At 37.4% G+C, this 20,589-nt stretch overlaps 1 long non-coding RNA gene and 1 pseudogene across 1 annotated transcript in view; one reads left to right on the top strand and one right to left on the bottom strand.

The window, feature by feature from the left end:
- Positions 1-19,917, top strand: part of LOC122135722 — a 25,319-nt gene extending 5,402 nt beyond the window's left edge. The window contains exons 2-3 of the long non-coding RNA XR_006153652.1: positions 17,597-17,666; positions 19,778-19,917. This is a non-coding gene — a long non-coding RNA (uncharacterized LOC122135722). The remainder of the gene's footprint in view (positions 1-17,596; positions 17,667-19,777) is intronic.
- LOC122135717 lies at positions 10,605-18,230 on the bottom strand (annotated as a pseudogene).
- Positions 19,918-20,589: the final 672 nt, after the last annotated feature.

Raw genomic sequence — 20,589 nt, 5'->3', positions numbered from 1 at the left:
TTCTCCTATTCAACATTTGTGTCTCTGACATCAGTGAGAAAACTCATTTCATTTTTGTTCAGTTTCTGTGTTCAGGCCGTTGTGATTCATTGAAGTCACAGGTTTGAAACAGGAAACACACACCTGCTAAAGTTTTGAGTTTTAAGTCAATATTCTGGGTGGACTGAGTTCTGAAAGGTACAGCATTAGTTCATCAAACTGTTCAGTTTCAAAGGACGAAGGAAAGTTTGATGATGATGATGATGATGATGATGATGATGATGATGATAATGATGGCAATGCTTTAGTCAATAAATGTGACTTTTGAGAGTTTGACACTTTCTTTCCAGTGATTATGATTTGGATGCATTTGTGCCACATTAACATGTCTGTAAATGCAACTTTTGTAATATTTAACAGCCAAGATGACATTTTTTTTTTTTTTAAAGTCATGGGGACTTGTGTCACTGTAGAGACCTACATTGAGGTCCACATGGGTACAAAAGCTTATAAATCATACAGAATGAGTTTTTTTTTTTTTTTTTTTTTTTAATGTAGAAAGTTTTTGTGAGGGATAGGTTTAGGTGTAGTGTGATAGAAAATACAGTTTGGACCGTATAAAAACCATTATGCAATGGAGAGTCCCCACAAGGATAGCAAACGCGTGTGCGTTTTGTGTGTGTGTGTGTGTGTGCGTTTTCTTTTTCATCAATGATATCAATTATGTGCGTGTGTGTGTGCGTGTGCGTGTGCGTGTGTGTGTGTGTGTGTTTGTTTGTGTTGTGCTGATGGATGGACAGATGAACAGACAGAGAGGGCAGGAAATGAGATTTGTGGGTGAGTTTGAGTCACAGCTGATGAAATGCAGAAAATGATGCAGAAGAATTCAGACGACAAAAGAGTCTTTCTGTGTGTGTCTCTCGTTCTCAGGACGCTCTGGTGGAGCTCTCTCTCCCCTCGGGCCGCTGTGGGCCTTGTGACTCTCGTCTTGATTTCTGAGGGTCACGCTGGATGGAGGATCAGAGCATCTGCTTCTCACGGCCTCGTTCCTGCTGATTGATCTGTGATTGATCAGATCTCAGCGATCACTCAGCAGAGACTCTAATAAATGACTTTATTAAACATCTGTGATTTCATCAGGAACTGTCAGTCTTTTCATCAGCATGTTAGAATAAAACAATGATTGTTTAGAACATATTTTAAAATGACACAAAGACCTGATAACTTACCTAGCATCTGTTGCTAGGATGTTGCTGTGCAGTTTCTAGGGTGTTTAGAGTAGTTGCAGTTGCTAGTGCGTTCCAGGTAGTTGATATTGTGTTCTGGGTGGTTGTTCTGGTATTTTTGGTAGTTGCTAGGATCTTCTGAGTGGTTGTTAGGGTGTTCTGTGTGGTTGTTAGGGTGTTATTAGTGGTTGCTGGTGAGTTCTGTGTGGTTGTTAGGGTGTTGCTAGTGGTTGATAGGGTGTTCTGTGTGTGTTTTTTTTTTTGTCAGGGTGTCTAGGCATTCTGTCTAGTTGTTAGGGTGTTGTTAGTGGTTGTTGGGGCATTCTGTGCGGTTATTAGGATGTTTTAGGGTGTTGTTGGTGGTTGTTAGGCATTCTGTGTGGTTGTTAGGATGTTGTTAGGGTGTTGGTGGTGGTTGTTTGGATGTTGTTATGGTGTTCTGTGTGGTTGTTAGGGTGTTATTAGTGGTTGTTGGGAGTTCTGTGTAGTTGTTAGGGTGTTATTAGTGGTTGTTAGGTAGTTCTGTGTGGTTGTTAGGGTGTTGCTAGTGGTTGATAGGGTGTTCTGTGTGGTTGTTAGGGTGTTATTAGTGGTTGTTGGGGAGTTCTGTGTGGTTGTTAGGGTGTTGCTAGTGGTTGATAGGGTGTTCTGTGTGTTTTTTTGTCAGGGTGTTGTTTGGGTAATGTTAGTTGTTGTTAGGCATTCTGTCTACTTGTTAGGGTGTTGTTAGTGGTTGTTGGGGCATTCTGTGCGGTTATTACAATGTTTTAGGGTGTTGTTGGTGGTTGTTAGGCATTTGGTTGTTAGGGTGTTGTTGTTGTAATGGTTTACTATCTGGTTGTTAGGGTGTTGTTAGGCAATCTATGTGGTTGTTAGGAGTTCTGTGTGGTTTTTGGGGTGTTCTGTGTGGTTGTTATGATGTTGTTAGAGTGTTCTGTGTGGTTGCTAGGGTGTACTTTGTGGTTGTTAGGATGTTGTTATGGCATTATTTGTGGTTGTTAGGGTGTTCTCTGTGGTTGCTATGGTTTTGTTTGTGGTTTTTAAAGTGTTCTGTGTGGTTGTTAGGGTGTTGTTAGAGATTGATAGGGTGTTCTGTGTGGTTGTTAGGGTGTTGTTAGGGTAATGTTATTGGTGTTTTGGCATTCTGTCTGGTTGTTAGGGTGTTGTTAGTGGTTGTTGGTGCATTCTGTCCGGTTGTTAGGATGTTGTTAGGGTGTTCTGTGTGGTTGTTAGGGGTGTTATTTGTGGTTGTTAGGATGTTGTTATGGCATTCTTTGTGGTTGTTAGGGTGTTCTGTGTGGTTGCTAGGGTGTTTGTTTTTGGTTGTAAGGGTGTTCTGAGTGGTTGTTAGGGTGATGTTATGGCATTCTTTGTGGTTGTTAGGGTATTCTGTGTGGTTGCTAGGGTGTTTGTTTTTGGTTGTAAGGGTATTCTGTGTGGTTGCTATGGTGTTGTTTGTGGTTGTTAGGGTGTTTTTAGTGGTTGTTAGGGCATTCTGTTCAGTTGTTAGGTGTTTTCTGACTGTCTGATGTGTATAGAGTCCTGCAGTCTCGTGTCTCTGTGATCTTCTGCACTGTGGATGTGGTTCTGGTTCCTCCTTCATTATCTGTAGGGGTTTTCACCTTTAACAGGTCCTAATGAATCTTTACAGGTCTTTAAAGCGGCAGTAAAGTGCTGGCACAAAAACACACACTCAGCTTTAACACCGACTGATAGAAGCACTAGTGATGACTGACTGAGTTAACAGGTCCTAATGAATCTTTACAGGTCTTTAAAGCGGCAGTAAAGTGCTGGTGAAGATCATTGATTGTGTGTTTGTCAGTGAGATCAAACGGATGGCTCTCAAAACGTCTCTGATTATGTGACATCACATGACTCACAGGCCTGCAGGAACACAAACACATTTCACTGCTACTGGAACAGACGGCATGTTTCTCTCTCTGGCAGAAATGCCCCTGAAACAGTCTGTAACACCAGAAACCTGAGCTGTGATTATATGAGGATCCTGAACATCTCAGGTTCAGTCCAATTGCACCCGGGTCCTTCAGCCAAACAGGTGCCCTTTGTGTTCCTCATTTACAGATGAGTAAACAAGTCTTTAATGGTCTGGTTTCAAACGCACCAACAAAAAAGTCCAGCGACTTTCTTTATGTTTTTTTTTACTTTACACAATTTTATACTCTCAATGAATAGCATAGAACTTTCCCAGAATGTTTTGAGAACATTATTAAAGACCAGATAACGTTATTAATGTCTGTTCATAACATTCAACAACGTTCTGAGAACTTTCCCTGGACGTTCACACTCAGATTAAAGCGTCTTTGACTTTCTGTCCTGTTTTCAGTCGATGGAGGTTCGTTACACTTCATCCAAGGCCTTGTTTCTGCTGAAAAGTTTGAGTTCTTATTGAGTTCTCAGACTTATGATTGATATATTGGCAGTTTGACAGATAAAAAAATCTCATTAGTGTCTCATTTTGTTCTCATGCTGCTTCGTGATGATGTGAGTGTGTGTGTGTGTGGTTGTGTGTGTTTCTGAGAACATTGAATTACAGCTGCGGCTGAGGAAGACTCCGAAGGGCGATGAGGAAGAGTGTGAGGCTGTAAAGACTGACTGACTTTCCAATCATGTGTTTTTCTGAGAACATTGAATTACAGCGGTGGGGGGCGGAGATGAACGAATGAAAGGAGTCGTTGTTCCTGACGGGATGGACAGATGAAAGAGAGAGAAAGAGAGAGAGATGAAAGACAGAGAGGATGAGAAATCACTGTGACAAACACACACACACACACACATGATGTGAGAGATTCATAACACACTCGTTCATCACTGTAAAGTGTGTTGTTTTGGATCCAGTGCACTTGTAGTGAACTTCAAATTAAAAGTAGTTTTTTTAATTTTACTTTAAAAGTGCTTTAAAAATCAATATGTTTTAATTTCATTTCATGCTTTAATGATTATTTTGATGTGTGATTAACCTACTAAAGTACATGTAAACATCATTTAACTCTAATGTGTAATTTGATATTACATTAAAAATGTACTAATTGCAACTTCATCATAAGACGTTTAATTACAAATATATTTAAATGACAAGTTTCAACATATATTACGGATATTATATTTTATTATATATTATATTTTTGTGTGTGACTTTGGATAAAACCATCTGAGAAATGCACAAATGTAAAATAGAAAAGACATTGAAGTATTTTAGTTTATCAAGAGTTTGTCAGTACATTCAGCAGTACTTTAATCATAATTCAAAGAAAATAGGAGTAATTATGAAATTATAAATAATATACTTTAATAGAATGTACTTAAGTGTGTTTTCAGACACTTAATTACATGTAATTTGAAATGAAAATACATTATAGTTTGAATTTTATATTAAACTCAGTTATTTGAACTTTAAAGTGTTTTTGAGTTGCGTATGTCTTAAGTATCTTTGTATATAATCTTTATGTAATAATTGCACTTTTTTTCACAAGACTAGCTTGAGCAGATCTGTTTGTTGGTAGACTGTGGTGGTCTAGACCAGGACTAAACCAGCGTGTGAATGAAAGCACGACAGTCCTGCTGTGGCTTTATTTCATATCTCTAGATGAAGATGATTATTTGCAGTGAGACATGATCGCAGGACATTTTTGTCTCTTAACCGTCAACCTTTAACCCTCAAAACCACTGTTCTGAACCAGTTCTGCATCACACACACTCAGGCTCAAAGACAACGCTACAAATGCTTTGTCATGATCTGTGTGTGTGTGTGTGTGTTTAGTTTGATGAAGCTCCAGTGACACAAAGAATCTCCTCATAACAGACAAAAACAAAGGCACTCATGATTGGCTGCTTCATTCAGTCTTTAGTTTAGTTTATGATGTTGGCCATGACTATTCACTTCAGCATCAGATCGATGTTACTGATGCTTAACTCTGTTTAAATCTACACTAACTGCTAAAGCTGTGTTCTTCCTGAGTATCTCTGTCTTGTTTTCCAGGTCCAAATGTCTAAAGTTTCTTAAATCAAGACACGCTTACTTAAGAAGCAAAATTACTTTAAAAAGAAGTCTTGTTTTCTGAGAAATGAATTGAAATGAAGTGAGTTTATTGTTAAAATAAGAACAATTATCTGTCAATGAGGTCAGAAAAATCTACTTAATTCAGATAATTTATTTATTTATTTTTGACCTCATTGGAAGATATTTCTTCCTGTTTTTTTAAAATAGTTAACTAAAGCTAAAACCATTAAAACAATTGTTACTTGAAATAAAATCAAATAGCTATTCTGCAACGCTTCTCATTTTAATTCAGTTTTACTTGATGTACTAACTAAAACTGAAACTGAAATAAAAATGATAAAAACTAAATGAACTAGAGGAAGAGAATCAGTCATCACTAATACTGTATAATATTATTTTAAATTTCCAGTAAAAATGGCAGCTGTGGTAAATATATATGTACAAATCAGCTAAATGCCATCTTTAAAACGTTATGTGAAATAAAGGTGTCAGTGTTGCAAAATTGTCCAATAAGAATTTGATAATTTCAGCTAAGGTGAATTAAGTTCAAATGAGTTTTATTCCTCATTTGCCAATCACTTTGGATAAAAGCATCTGCATCTGCAAAAAAAAAAAAAGGCCTGTTTGCTGTAGTTGCAGTGATTTGCAGAAAGGAGGCGCTGCTGACCCACATTTAAACTCAGAAGGACTTTAATTAATGCCTTTACTTTAATCAAATAAACAGATTTATTTAGGCAAATGAAACTTATTAAGTCAATGAGAGGAGATCTTTTCTGTATTTTCCAGAGAGAGACATGAAGTGAGACAGGAAGCAGAGTTTGTGAGGATAGATGGAGGGTGAGGGGGAACGGCTCATAATGAGCAGCGCAGGGGGCAGTAAACGCTGACAATGAGCCTCTGTTACTGACCCACACAATACAGCACTATCAGTTTCATCACGCTTCTCTCTTCTGCTCAGTCAGGAATGAGTCTGTCTGCCTCAGGCCTGGATCCCCAGACTTCTCTCTCTCCCATCAGACGCGCTGCAGAGCTTCAGCCATGGCTCTGGATCCATGACACTGTGTTTGTGCTGTCATTTAGTGAGTATGTCAATAAACGTGTGGTTCAGAAATCTGCTTTGGTCACTTCAACTTTACACTGTAAAAAAAATCCACCTACTTCAGCTTCGAAACTTAAGTTTAGTTCCCACCTTAGTTTTTTAATTATAATTAAACTGACTGCAGAATTATTATAATTAGTTAACTACAACTAAAAACATTATATATATATCAATAAATATATATATATATATATATTGTTAATCATTTTTTTTCCATTAATTTAACTCATCAAACAAAATTCACCAATAATTTAACTCATCAAATTAATTTTTACAATATACAAAATGTTCAACTCAATTTATAAAGTATGTTAATCAGTCAGACGATGTCACTTCCTGCATCTGATATCATTAAGAAACAGGCTTTTGTTTTACAAAAGGGTTTTACAGTTGACATGAAGAAAAAAAAAAATGAAGAAACGTTGTTGTCTTTGAACTTTTACTCTGACCCTTGAGGTCAAAGGTCACTGTTAGGAGCAGAAGTTCAGTGCTGTTGCATAACTAGACTAATATTACAAAATAGTAATCTATTTTTTTTTTTGTTTTGTTTTGTTATTTTATTTTAATTTTTTTGAGACTAATCAAAACCGTTTTAAAGTCAGTTTTCCTAAAAAAATAAAATAATAAAAAAAGAAAGGTAAAAGAGATTACCTCTCGGCTAACTGCTGGTCAGACTAGTTCTTAAGACTAGTTAACAATGCAATGGCTGTGTTTTTGTAACTGGACTCAGCTCATGTGTATTCTGAATGTGTTTCTGTCTCTCTGTCTCCCTCTACTGCTGCTGTCTGAGATGATCACCCTACTAATGGACTGACATGGGTTGGTTAATTAGTGGAAGCAGGTTACTGAAAAAACTTCTACAAGTGATTCACCTGAACAAGAGGAAGACTGAGTCAAAGATATCGAGCTGTGGAGGAGTGAGAGTTCTGAGAGAGAGAGAACGGAGAAAGAAAGAAAGAAAGTGTGGGTGTTTTTGAGAAGTCATTGGTTCGGGATCCCCAGAGAGCAAGACTAGTGATGCTTTACAAATAAACTAACTAAACCCCAGACCGCTGGTTAATGAGTGTTTACGTTTTGATTTTGTACAGCCATATGTTCTTTTCTGCTCATTTTGTCCATTTAAGCAACTTTTTAATGAAAAGTCTATAAAATAGGGTCCATCCCAGCGAACAAAAATGTGTTCTAAGAACATCTGCCTAAAAGTTGCCCTGTTCAATTAAACATCATTTCTGAATGTTTACTGAACATTCAAAACATCCCTTTTTTCAACATTTTTCCTGGTTATACGAACAACGTTCTATGTTGAAAACATAAAAATGTTACTTTTTGAATCATCTGAATGTTCTGAACATTTTTTCAAACAAACATTTCGGGAAACATTTCAGAAATAGAATATTCCATGAACAGTGTAAAAATAGGCTGTTTTTGCAACACTGTCGTTTTGAGAACATTATTGACCTGATGAGTTTGAACGAACGTTCTATTAGCGTTACGGGAAGAACGTTCATAACTTTGAGAGAACCTTCAGAACGTTTTCTGTTAGGTTTGTATCGTGTTGAAATGAAAGAACTGTCGCCTGGGTTTTTCGCACGTTTTAAATTACGCGTTGCGCTTTATGGTTCAAGGACACGTGCGTAAACAAACTAAAATGGGCGTATTTATTTTATTTAAACGTTAAATGTACTAAAACTTTTTATTCTCTGTTAAACGTTTAAATGTGAAAAAATATTTTTTTTTCTGTTGACTTTTAAAATGTCTTAAATGTTGTATTTATCATTTGAGTATTTATTTTTATTCTTGCAGTGCGTGTGTGTGTGTGTGTGTGTGTGTGTGTTGTGTGTGTGTGTGTGTGTGTGTTGAAGGCGTCGGTGAGCAGCAGAGGGCGCCGGTGTGTCGGGTTTGTGTGCTAGTGTGTAAAGTGTTGTTGTACGCCATCTGCTGGAGAGATCAGAGAACTGCAAGTGATCAGTCATGCTTTCATCAGATGTGTGAAATGTGTATCTCCAGAAGCTATGTTATGACTAAATCTGTATTATTCAGTCCTTATTTAAATAACTTGTAAATTTAGTAAACCGCTATGCAGTTGTATTCAGTCATTCTTCCCCAGTGTGTTTGTGTGTTTCAGGAATCAAGGTTTAGTCAAATGATTTACTGAAGCACAAGGTAATGTAGCGTTAGTCCCAGCTTGTGTATTTAATAATGGGCTTAGACATCCAAACATAGTGCAGTAGAAAGATTTATTTCAGTATAACTTTAAGGTGCAACACAACAAAATAAAGTGCATTTCAGGAGTTTTGATGCTTACAAGTAAAGTTTCTCCATCTGAACGTCATCTGGAAGATTGTCAGATGGGAAGACGTGTAAAAACCAGTTTTGAAAAAGTTTCCCATCATGCAGCAGCTTTATTTACAAACATCAGGTTCGCCCAGAACCGTCCCGAGATGAGCATGATGGGAGGAAAGTCTGGGGGAACCAGTGATGAACATAAAAAAATTAACATTGCTATTGATCTCTAGTTTATACATTAAAGACTGGAGTGTTTGTAACTCACTACATCAGCTTATATCACCGTATCATCTGTCCGAGTTTCACAGTACAGTTCAAGAGTGAAAGTGCCTTTTCCCACAAACACACACCATCACCAAACTGCTCGACTGCATTAAAACCTCATTCCCTGTAAAACGCTGGACGAGTCCAACACAAAACCACACGACATTACAATGATGTGCAACACACTTAACATGTCAAACTAAATCTGAGAAGACCCAGAATCAGCTGCTTAAGATTGCATTAGGTGCAGTATTCTACAGAAGTCTGTTTCCAGCGCAGAATAAAAAATAAAATTATCTCACAATTCAGACTTTTTTATTTTATTTTTGGAAAAGTCAGAATTGTGAGATTTAAACTCAGAATCGGCAGATTTAAAAGTCTGAATTATGAGAAACAAATTCTGAAATTGTGAGATATAAACTCAGAATTATGAGGAAAAAGTGTGACTTCCCAGATTTTTAAACTCAGATTTGATTGATATAAGCTCAGAATTCTGAGAAGAACATTTGGAATTCTATTAAAGTCACAACTGAATTATTCTTTTCACAATTTGAAAAAAAAAATTTCTCAGAATTGTAAGAAAGAAAGTATGAATTGTGAAAAGTAGCAATTACCTTATATTTTTTTATTCCGTAGCATAAATCGGCTTCCATAGATTTTAGATGGATATTTAAAAAAAAAAAAAAAAATTATTATGCCTTCTCTAATTCATGAAAAATGTAAAATTTTTAATGCTAGAAAGCTGTCATTGCTTCAAACATAAATTCATAAAAAATATTTGATAAATCATTGAGATTTTCACCAGGATGAAAATTCATTTCAGACAGTTTTTACATATTTAATTTTTCCATCCCTAAAAACATTAAAAAAAAAAAAAATTATAATAAATAAATAACACTTTAAATGATCTAATTAATGTTGCTTTCGCATTCAAACTCAAAACTCAAAACTCAAAAATCAAAACTCATCTTTTGAACAGAATCTGACAGGTTTTATGTCATATTTACAGTAACTATACACATGAACAGAGAGAAATGTCAGTCCATCCTGAGCTCGACTCCTTTGGTGAAGTTATTTGTGCTTCTTAGTGTTATTTTCACTGAGGATGCGTTTAATCTCTGCTGCAAGCCTCATCAGTGACCATTTATGTGACATGACATGAGGTCTCGACTTTTAGGGTCACGTGTTCCTTGAGGCCAAACACACCCACTTCCTCCTTTGGGAAGACTGCGATGAGCAAAGTACAAAACCAATGCAGGCAATGCGATTTATTTATTTCTAAATAATAGATAGATGTATTTATCTATAAATATATATACATAATAAGTGTATTTATTTTTAATAAATGTATTTAAATAAATATAATGCATTTCATATAATTAAATACATTTATTATTTATATACACGTTTACTACTAATAAATTATATTTATGCAAATAAATTAATCAGATATATTATAATTATATAATACATATATGTAAATACATTATTTATAAATAAGTGTACTTTTATATTAATATGTAAATAATACATTTGAGTTTTACATTTGAATAAACTGACTTGTATGAATATTTATAACACTGTATATGTATATGTTTTTTTTAGAAATGTATTCAAATATTTATAAACATATTACTACATTTATTTATATTTAAGTAAATTATTCAAGTGCATTATATTTACATAATACATTTATATAAATAAATTGCATTATATTATATTTATTTTTATTTCTTTAGATTAATTGCGTTTTTTAAGTAGAATACATTCAAATAATCAACTTAAATATTTCTATAACTATCTATTTCTTGTATAAATAAATGAGTTTAAATAAATGCATGTACTTGTGAGAACGTCATATCTCGGATTCGCTCTTATAAGTCATGGGGTCGAGTGGGATGGCAGTCTGCAGGATGTCAAACTCGATCTGATTGTCCATGTCTAATACACAGAGCATGTTATTTCCGGAGGTCATTGTGGCCGAATCCTGGAACATTTTTCTGGTCCTCCTCGTACTCTCCGCAGCACAGCGCGCCACCTCGTTCTCGTAGCAGAAGTCGCTGGGCGAGTGCGGTGGGTGTAGCGTCTGAGCGCGGCTCCGGCTGTCTGGAGTCACGGAGCGGGACGTCCCGGATGAGCGGCGCCCAGTCAGTTCACTCAGTTCCTTAGCGCTGCAGGCGGGTGTCGAGGGAACCTCGTAGGTCTTGTGGAAGTGCGCATAATCGACCTGGTAGCGGTCGTGGTCCTCGAAGATAACCGGCTCGAAGCGGTGACCCCACAGGATCTCGCGGGACAGGTACGAGCTACGGTTTGCGTAGTCATTGCTGTCGCCTCCACCATTCCCTCCAGGATCACTACGATCTCGAAATCATCAGACTCGAGATCCGCACGGCTCATTCCCCAAAGCGGCGAGTCCTCGTCGATTTCATGCACAATTACTAGTGGCGACACCAGGAAGAGGCGGTCTGTCCCGTCGTCGTAGCCCACATTCAAATCCATCTGTTCCAGCGGGATGAACTCGCCCTCCGCAGTCACGTAGGGGCGGATGAGCTGTGCACGGACATGGGCTTCAACAATGTGGCTCCGCCGAAGGTTCCCGACACGCCACATTAAACACAGCTTTCCATCTCGCAGTGCAATCACTGCGTTATATGAAAACATCAAGGTTTGGTTTCGCTTCTTCGGACGTGCCATTTTGGCCATAATGGTGCCAATCATGAAAGAGTCAATGATGCACCCAATGATGGATTGCACCACCACCGTTACGATCGCTATGGGACACTCTTCGGTCACGCAGCGCCAGCCATAACCAATCGTGGTTTGGGTCTCGATTGAGAACAGGAATGCGCCGACGAAACCCTCGACGTGCAGCAAACATGGTTTCCACGGCTTTCCGTTGCTTCCGTGATCTTGACTGAAGTCCCCGTGCGCTAAAGACACGCTGTAGAAGATCAGGCCAAACACGAGCCAGGACAGCAGGAAGGTGGAGCAGAAGATCATCAGCAGGTACCGCCAGCGGATGTCCACGCACGTGGTGAAGATGTCCGCCAGGTACCGCCATGGCTTGTCGTCCATGTTGGCGAAGACCACGTTGCACTGGCCGTTCTTCTTTACGAAGCGGGATCTTAGCTGGCCGCGGCCTGATGTGGAGATCTTCCCGTTGTAGCCAGTCCTCATCAGTGCTGATGCCATGCTTGGGCCCGCCTCTGCTCCAGGGGAGTGAAGCCGTCCGGAGCCGTGGCCGTTGTGGAGGCCGAGGGTGGAGATCTTCAGTCCCTCCTCATCGGGAGACACGATGCTGTACCTGAGAGACAAGAGAAGAGTTTGTGGTCAGAAAACATGTCTTCAGTTTTCATTTTAATTTTAGTTTTCTGTAATTTATTTTTAATTTTACTATTTCAGTTTTAAATTTAATATTGTGAAATAGCTTTTATGTATGTATTTTCAGTTTTCTTTTTAATTTCAGTTAAATTGAGTATTTTCATGTGCTTTTATCTTTTTTTAATATTACTATTTAGAATAATGTATCAGAATTACAGTTTTATTTTCATTTATAAAAACTAATATATAGTGATTAATATTTTGAATCTTTTATTTCTAGATTTTCAGTTTTCATTTTCACATGCTTTTGTTTTTATGTTTATTTACTTTTAATTATTACTATTTGAGTATATGTAATATTTTTATTTTATTCAGGTATACATATATATTATTTTCGTTATTTAGATATATATCAATTCACTTTTAATTGTTTTTTAGTAGTTTTACAGTCATGGTCAAAAGTTCTGGCAGTGACATAAATTTTGTGTTTTGCAAAGTTTTGCTGCTTCAGTACTTGTAGATTATATATATATATATATATATATATATATATATATATATATATATATATATATATATATATATATATTTCCACATGTTTCTATTGTATACTGAAAAACAATGATTTAAGTTTTAAAGGCTTTTATTTGCAAAAAATATATAATGAGTCAATATTTAGAGTGTTGACCCTTGTTCTTCATAACCTCTGCAGTTTGCTCTGGCATGCTGGGTATTAGCTTGTGGGCCAAATCCTGACTGATGGTGATTCATTCTTGCCTTATTAGTTCTCAGAGTTGATCACAATTTGTTGGCTTCTGCTTGTCCACTCGCCTTTTGAGGACTGGGATTGAGATCCGGGGAGTTGCCTGGCCACGGATCCAAAACCACTCCCTTGGTTGAAAAGCAGCCTCACACATGGATGATCTCAGGATGCTTCACTGTTGGCACAACACAGGACTCATGGTAGTGTTCACCTTCTCTTCTCTGAACAATCAATTTTCCAGATGTCCCAAACAGTCGGAAGGGAGCTTCATCAGAGAAAATAACTTTGTACCAGTCTTCTGCTGTCCAATCCTTGTACTTGCTGCAGAAGTGGCTTCTTTGCAGCTCTTCTTGACACCAGGCCGTCGTCCTAAAGTCTTGGCCTCACTGTGTGTGCAGATGCTCTCACACCAACCTGCTGCCATTCCTGAGCAAGCTCTGTACTTCTGGAGACACGATTCTGCAGCTGACTCCTCAGGAGGAGACGGTCCTGTTCTATAGCTGACTCCTCAGGAGGAGACGTTCCTGTTCCATAGCTGACTCCTCTGGAGGAGGGGGTCCTGATCTGAAGCAGACTCCTCAGGAGGTGACGGTCCTGTTCTGTAGCTGACTCCTCAGGAGCTGACGGTCCTGTTCTGTAGCTGACTCCTCGGGAGGAGACGGTCCTGTGCTGTAGCTGACTCCTTGGGAGGAGACGGTCCTGTTCTGCAGCTGACTCCTCGGGAGGAGACGGTCCTGTTCTGTAGCTGACTCCTCAGTAGGAGATGGTTCTGTTCTGTAGCTGACTCCTCGGGAGGAGATGCTCCTGTTCTGTAGCTGGTTCCTCAGGAGGAGACGTTCTTGTTCTTGCCGACTCCTCAGGAGGAGACGGTCCTGTTCTCTAGGAGACACTCGTGTTCCGTAGCTGACTCCTCAGCAGGAGACACTCGTGTTCTCTAGCTGACTCCTCAGGAGGAGACGGTCCTGTTCTCTAGCTGACTCGTCAGCAGGAGACATTCCTGTTCTGTAGCTGACTCCTCAGCAGGAAACGGTCCTGTTCTCTAGCTGACTCCTCAGAAGGGGACGGTCCTCTTCTGTAGCTGAGGAGACGCTCCTGTTCTGTAGCTGACTCCTCAGGAGGAGACCTACCAGACACGTAGCTGAGGAGACGGTCCTGTTCTGTAGCTGACTCCTCAGGAGGAGACGGTCCTGTTCTGTAGCTGATTCCTCAGGAGGAGACGGTCCTGCTCTGTAGCTGACTCCTCAGGAGGAGGCGGTCCTGTTCTGTAGCTGATTCCTCAGGAGGAGACGGTCCTGTTCTGTAGCTGATTCCTCAGGAGGAGACGGTCCTGTTCCGTAGCTGACTCCTCAGGAGGAAGCGGCCCTGTTCCGTAGCTGACTCCTCTGGAGGAGGCGGTCCTGTTCTGTAGCTGATTCCTCAGGAGGAGACGGTCCTGTTCTGTAGCTTACTCCTGGTCCTGGTGCTTACTGGACATTCTGAGACATCCTGAAGACTTCTTCACTGCAGTCGAACCTTTCTCCTTGAAGTTCTTGATGATCCGGTAAATGTTTCTTTCAGTTACAATATTTTTTGTAGCAATTTCCTTGCATGTGAAAAGTGATGATGGCTGCACGTGTTTCTTTGGAGGTAACCATTGCTAACAAGAACTCAATGTTTGGAAGTACTCCTTCACTCCTTTTATAGCAGCCAGCCTGCTCTAACAATCTAATTAGTATGATTAAAAAAAAAACAGTGAAATTAGTTTTTTTTATGAAAAGTTCATTTTCTGGCCAATGAAGCTTTTAGCAATTATTTAAAATGCATCTGATCACTCTACACAATAATCTAGAAACAATGTGAATGAACACCACAACAGCTTAAGCAGCGAACTTTGCATAAAACAAAATTTATGTCACTGCCAAAACTTTTGGCCATGAGTGTAGATAACATGAATAACCTTGATTGACGTAATTATTCTAATTGATCTGAATAATGACAATATTGTTTTCTGTACACAGCTGTGGTTGCCAGAATAATTTTGTAAAAAATACAGAAAAACTGTAAACACATCTACGGCCAAAAACTGTAGATTTTACAGTATAAAACTGTAATTTACAAACAAGACAATTTGAATGTAAACCAGTAAATTCAACAATGCACACTGCTATTAAAATCTGTTTTGTAACTTTAACATACTAACGACCACCATAATAATGCAGGTGGTAAAAGAGAAAGCCTCATGAAGAATCAGAGCTCATCACAAGTAGCTTTGCCACAAGCAGAAGTATATACTAATATCCAGAAGGTGCACAGAGTCATGCAAACACAAAACACCATCATGGTAACACACATGATACTTAAATAATGCAATAAACTTTCATTAAACAACAGATGTAAAATAAAGGCAAAATGTACATAACTGATAACAAAAACTTTTTAAAAACATGATTATTTAAACAGAATACTTTCAAATGTGGGGTGTCACGCAGGGAATTCTGGGAATATCAGTTTACAGTTTTGACTGTAAATTATACATTGATTTGTTCTTTTTTTTTCTTCTAAAAATAATTAACAGCATTTTACTGTAAAATTACATGAAATGTCTGGTTAGATCTTTTACAGTTTTTAACCCTTTATATAGTACGGTAACTTGCTGTTGACCTATTAACAGATTCTTTTTTACATGAATTTGAATGTATTTCATAATTGATTAATTTTGCTACACTGTTATTTGCCTTTTCATTTCATTTCTGTTAAGCTGCTTTGAAAGTATCTGTATTGTATAAAGCACAGTATGAATAACTAAAGGTGTGAAATTGGGTTTTTGGAGCTGCTGGAGGACAGGTGAAGCGCTGTAATCTGATTGGAGTGTTTGTTCTCTCAGTGACCGGTCTAAAGGACACACACTCGCTCCAGATAAACCATGAGTCACTAATGCGTCTCTCTGCAGAAACCCTCCTGATGAACCTCCTAAACCTTTACTGAAGGTGCTGTCAGTGGGATCACGACTGTCTGTTTCTCCATCGTTTCCCTGTCACACTCTTCAGAGTTTTGTGTGTGAAGGTACGAGGGCCTCAGGTGTGCACTACCTGCCCCTCATCTGGGATTATGAGGGAAGGCCAGTCATTTAGCCCTATCAGGATTGCGGTCAGTGAAGGTTTAGGGATTATAACCTGAGCTCTACCTCTCTCTCTCACACACACACTAATATACAAATAAATAAAACAGTCTGCCAGTGTTACTGGCTCTCAACCTGCTGATGTTTGGTGGAGCACATGAGGGAGAGTAAATGTGTCTGAGCCAGTGAAACGTCACATGAAACTGTATTTTCAAGCATCTATTGCAGTTTCTAGCGTACTGAAAAAAAGAAGTGTACAAATCTGGTTGTTGAATAAAATTGATAAATCTTTGGCATGAAGTTTATTATTTTAAGCTTTTTCTTAACCTCATTTAAGGCAAGATTTACATGTGAATAAAACTGAGGAAAAAAAAATATGTATTACAAGTTAAATATCCAAATGGGGCATTATCTAGTTAAAGGTGTGCAAATTTGCATATATTTCTATAACATAAATCTGAACATTGGATAAAACCAGGTTCAAAACTCTTGATTTTGTTGACATATTAACAAAATGGTAAAGGTTTTACAGAAGGGATTTGGGGTTTTTCTTTTTATCACTAAATAAAAATTGATTTTCAGAAAATACTGTTAACAGCCAGAAAATTTTTGCCATTTTTTTTTAGGAATAAACTCTTATATAAATGAATGTGAATTATATATGAACAACCCCCTCAGTAAAATCCTTCAGAATATAGATAGGAATAAAACTGTAAAGTTTGGTGTATGTAAGTGCTGCTGAAGTGGAGAAACAAACTCACAGCCTATAAAGAGATGCATTTTTACCATGTTTTTAGGAATAAAATGTTATATAAATCAGTGTGAATGATATATAAACAAATACTTCAGTAGAATCCTTCAGATAATAGAGAGGAAGAAATTTGTAAAATTTGGTGTATGTTAGTGCTGCTGAAATGGAGAAAAAACTTTTAAAGATATGTATCGAGATTGAGATCTACAGACCCAAATAGATAAAGTACAATAAATAAACACCCTAAATGTGTATTTTGGATGTTTTTCTTCCCACTAATCTGAAACAAGACATGATATGGAAGCAAAAATAGCCCATAGTCTTGCCTCAAAGAGCAAGATACTGTCCACCCTCATCCTCTTTAATTGGTCTAAGATGGTCTTGTTTTAGAGAAGCAGCATAAAACACACATCATTTGACTCTGAGAGTTCAGATTGATTCACAAACAAGCTGAGAAAATTACCACAAACTTTGTTAGTTCTGCATTTGGCAGCATTTTACCATTTATTCTACAGATTTTAGGACTTAAATGGATATTTAACACAAAAAGGAGGATTCTGTCATCACGTACTCTCCCTTATGTCATTCCAAACCTGTATGACTTTCTTTCTGAACTTTGGGAACCAAACAAACATAGGAACCCATTGACTCTGCATGAACAAAAAATTCTCCAAATATCATTATCTGTGTTTCAAAGTAGTTAAAAGGTTTGAACGGCTTGAGTAAATGATGACAGAATGATACTGTTTCTGTGAACTATGACTTTAATAAGATTATTTCATTACTTCTCAGGTGTGTGGTGTTACTGTGATGGTAGAACCGAAGACTTCAGTAAACAAACATGGCCATCAGATGATGATGGGTAAACCTCTTTATGCTTTATTATTTGATTTGTTACTTGCTTATAGCTTTTGAGTCCAAGACAGTTGTCCTTGGAAAAATGAAATTATTTAAACAGAACAAAGTTTACAACTCTCAAAAAAGAGACACAAATTACATCACATATACTGACTCATCCAAATGAGTTTTATAATGTTAGAAATAATCAAAACTGAGTAAATTAAGCATATTTTTGTGCATTATTTTGACCCATAAACATGAATGCTCCCACACGTTCTCCTCTTACCTGCTGGCTCTGTTGGCTCCCATGCTGTATTTGATCTTCAGCTTGTGTGCGCTGCTTCTCCAGTGACACGACAGAACAGTGTTCTCCGTTTACCCGGAAAGATTGGGGATTGGCATCCTAACACACCTGGATCTACTGTACGTCACACACTGCAAACACAGAGATGCGTCAGTCAAGATGCTATGCTGAAAGTTCAGGCTGAAGTGATGTGCACAGAAACTATATTTGTGTTCTGGTTTGGATGCTGTGATCTGGGTCAAAGCAGCTGTTAAAATAGCCCTCACACGCATACACACTCAGATGTAGGCTTACAGCCACCACTGATTTGCATGCTCTCTAAATGTTCAGCTCTATATTTAGACTTATATTTTTAGATTTAAATCTACATATAACATTTATGTTTACATATACAGTGGCTCCAAAGTATTTAAATATTTAATCTGAACGTCTGTACATTCAAATGACAGAATATGTGGAAAAAAATATTTTTAACTAAAAGTATATTAAAATATTGTTATTTTTTAAAATCAGAAATATTTTTAAATTATTTGAATAAAAATACTTATTTTTAATTGGGTAAATCTGTGCAGTGGTTGATAATTTCTAATCTGGATGGCAAAACAACTTAATATATGTGACCCTGGAGCACAAAACCAGTCATAAGGGTCCATCATTTTTTGAAATTGAGATTTATACATCATATGAAAGCTGATTAAATAAGCTTTCAATTGATGTATAGTTTGTTAGGAAAGCAAAAAAATCTAAATATTGAGAAAATTGCCTTTAAAGTTGTCCAAATAAAGGTCTTAGCAATGCATATTACTAATCAAAAAATAAGTTTTGATATATTTACAGCAGGAAATTTTACAAATATTTTTATGGAACATGATCTTTACTTAATATCCTAATGATTGTTGGCATAAAAGAAAAATCGATAATTTTGACCCATACAATGTTTTTTTGGCTATTGCTACAAATATGTTTTGTTTGACATTTAAAAGAGTTTCTGTAAGGTTGGGTTAAAGTTTTTGGGTTAAAGAGTAGAGCTAGTGTGACAATCTTAATTATTGGTCAAATTTACACGCTAAATAAGTTACATTTGGCAAATTGTGCTACATTAAGTGTTGATCTGAACTGAAATATATAAGATTAATTGGTTCCAAGTCCAACAGTTCATTTATGACCGAATTATGTTGAACCAATTTAGAGAAACTTTATTTTGAGTAATCAACTTAAAAAAAATATTCGTGCTAAAAGAATAGGCACAAATGGTTAAACATAATTTCATTAGAAGCTATCATAACTCAAAAAGATGTTAGGCTCTTCCCATTTTTAGAGTGTATCTGTATATTTTGTAGGTTGTGTGTTTATTGTGTATTTCATATTGTGTTTACTGTCGCTTCATGACACTGTAAATGAGAGTAAAGTGATCTGATTATGTCTAAAGGGCCGTTTTCTGTTTCTTATGATCATGGTCTCATTACAGATATCAATCACACAACACACACACACCACACACACACCTCCTCTAAGCTACTGTTTGAAAAGATTAGTATGTCTTGTTATGAATTGTCAATTTAAATGACATTAAATAGTTTGAGGGGAGAGTGGGATTGTGGGAGATGCAGACGTCAACAGGACAGATGCATGTGACTCAATAACTGCTCTTTACAATGAAAATGGACTTTATCTTTGTGTGTGTGTCTGTGTGTGTGTGTGGTGTGTGTGAGAGTGTGTGTGTGTGTGTGTGACAGACAGAGAGAGAGAGAGAGAGAGAGAGAGAGTTTCTTGATTCCTAATCCAGTAAATGATATTTGAATAATCTCTTCATCTCTCATTTTTAACAGTGATATGATGCAGATCCAGAGAAATGAGCCCTGAAGATCCTGCGCTGTAATCTGAGACGTCCGTCTGTGTGTGTGTGTGTGGGGGGGGGGATTAATATGACAGCACCACACACACACACACACACACACACACACACACACACTAACAGAAGGTGAATTGAGACTCAACCAGATTTAATCTGATCTATGTATTATTCTTTACTAGATAAATGATGAAGTTCTTAATGTGCTTCGCTAAGAATATGTCAGAAGAACTTAAAGAAATCATGATTTTGTGTAATTTCATTTTCTCTTAAGGCTTATTATTGTGTTATAATTTCTTCACCTCAGTCACATTTTCTCATGTCTGACGTCATTCATTAGATCAAGTGTCTGTAACTCAAAGGCTGCAGGATCTTTCTCTTCAGTAACAGCTGATGTTTACATTCACACACTCGGCAGACACTTTTATCCAAAGTGACTTACGTTGCTTTCAAGGTAGCATTTAATCAGTTCCTCTGTGGGAATTGAACCCATGACCTTGTTGGCGTTGATGGTGCCGAGATCTACTGTTTGCAGTTCCACACACTAACTCATATTAACATAGTCTTGACATCTAATGTTATAGCACTTCAAAGCAACAACCTTCAGACTATATATTTAGCTTGTGCATGTTTCTTTACAATAAATGATACAATTGATATAAGCATGATTTATTCGGGTACTTTTTGTGGCCACTGTAGTTTGGTATATTGGCTGAAATAACAGGATTGTGTGTTTTGGGTAAGTCAATAGACGTTCTACACCCACTTTTGACAGTTTGAACCATATTT

Source organism: Cyprinus carpio, chromosome A3, assembly GCF_018340385.1.
Source record: "Cyprinus carpio isolate SPL01 chromosome A3, ASM1834038v1, whole genome shotgun sequence".
In the NCBI taxonomy this organism is placed as follows: domain Eukaryota; kingdom Metazoa; phylum Chordata; class Actinopteri; order Cypriniformes; family Cyprinidae; genus Cyprinus; species Cyprinus carpio.
This window is presented reverse-complemented; position numbering and strand designations above follow the sequence as displayed.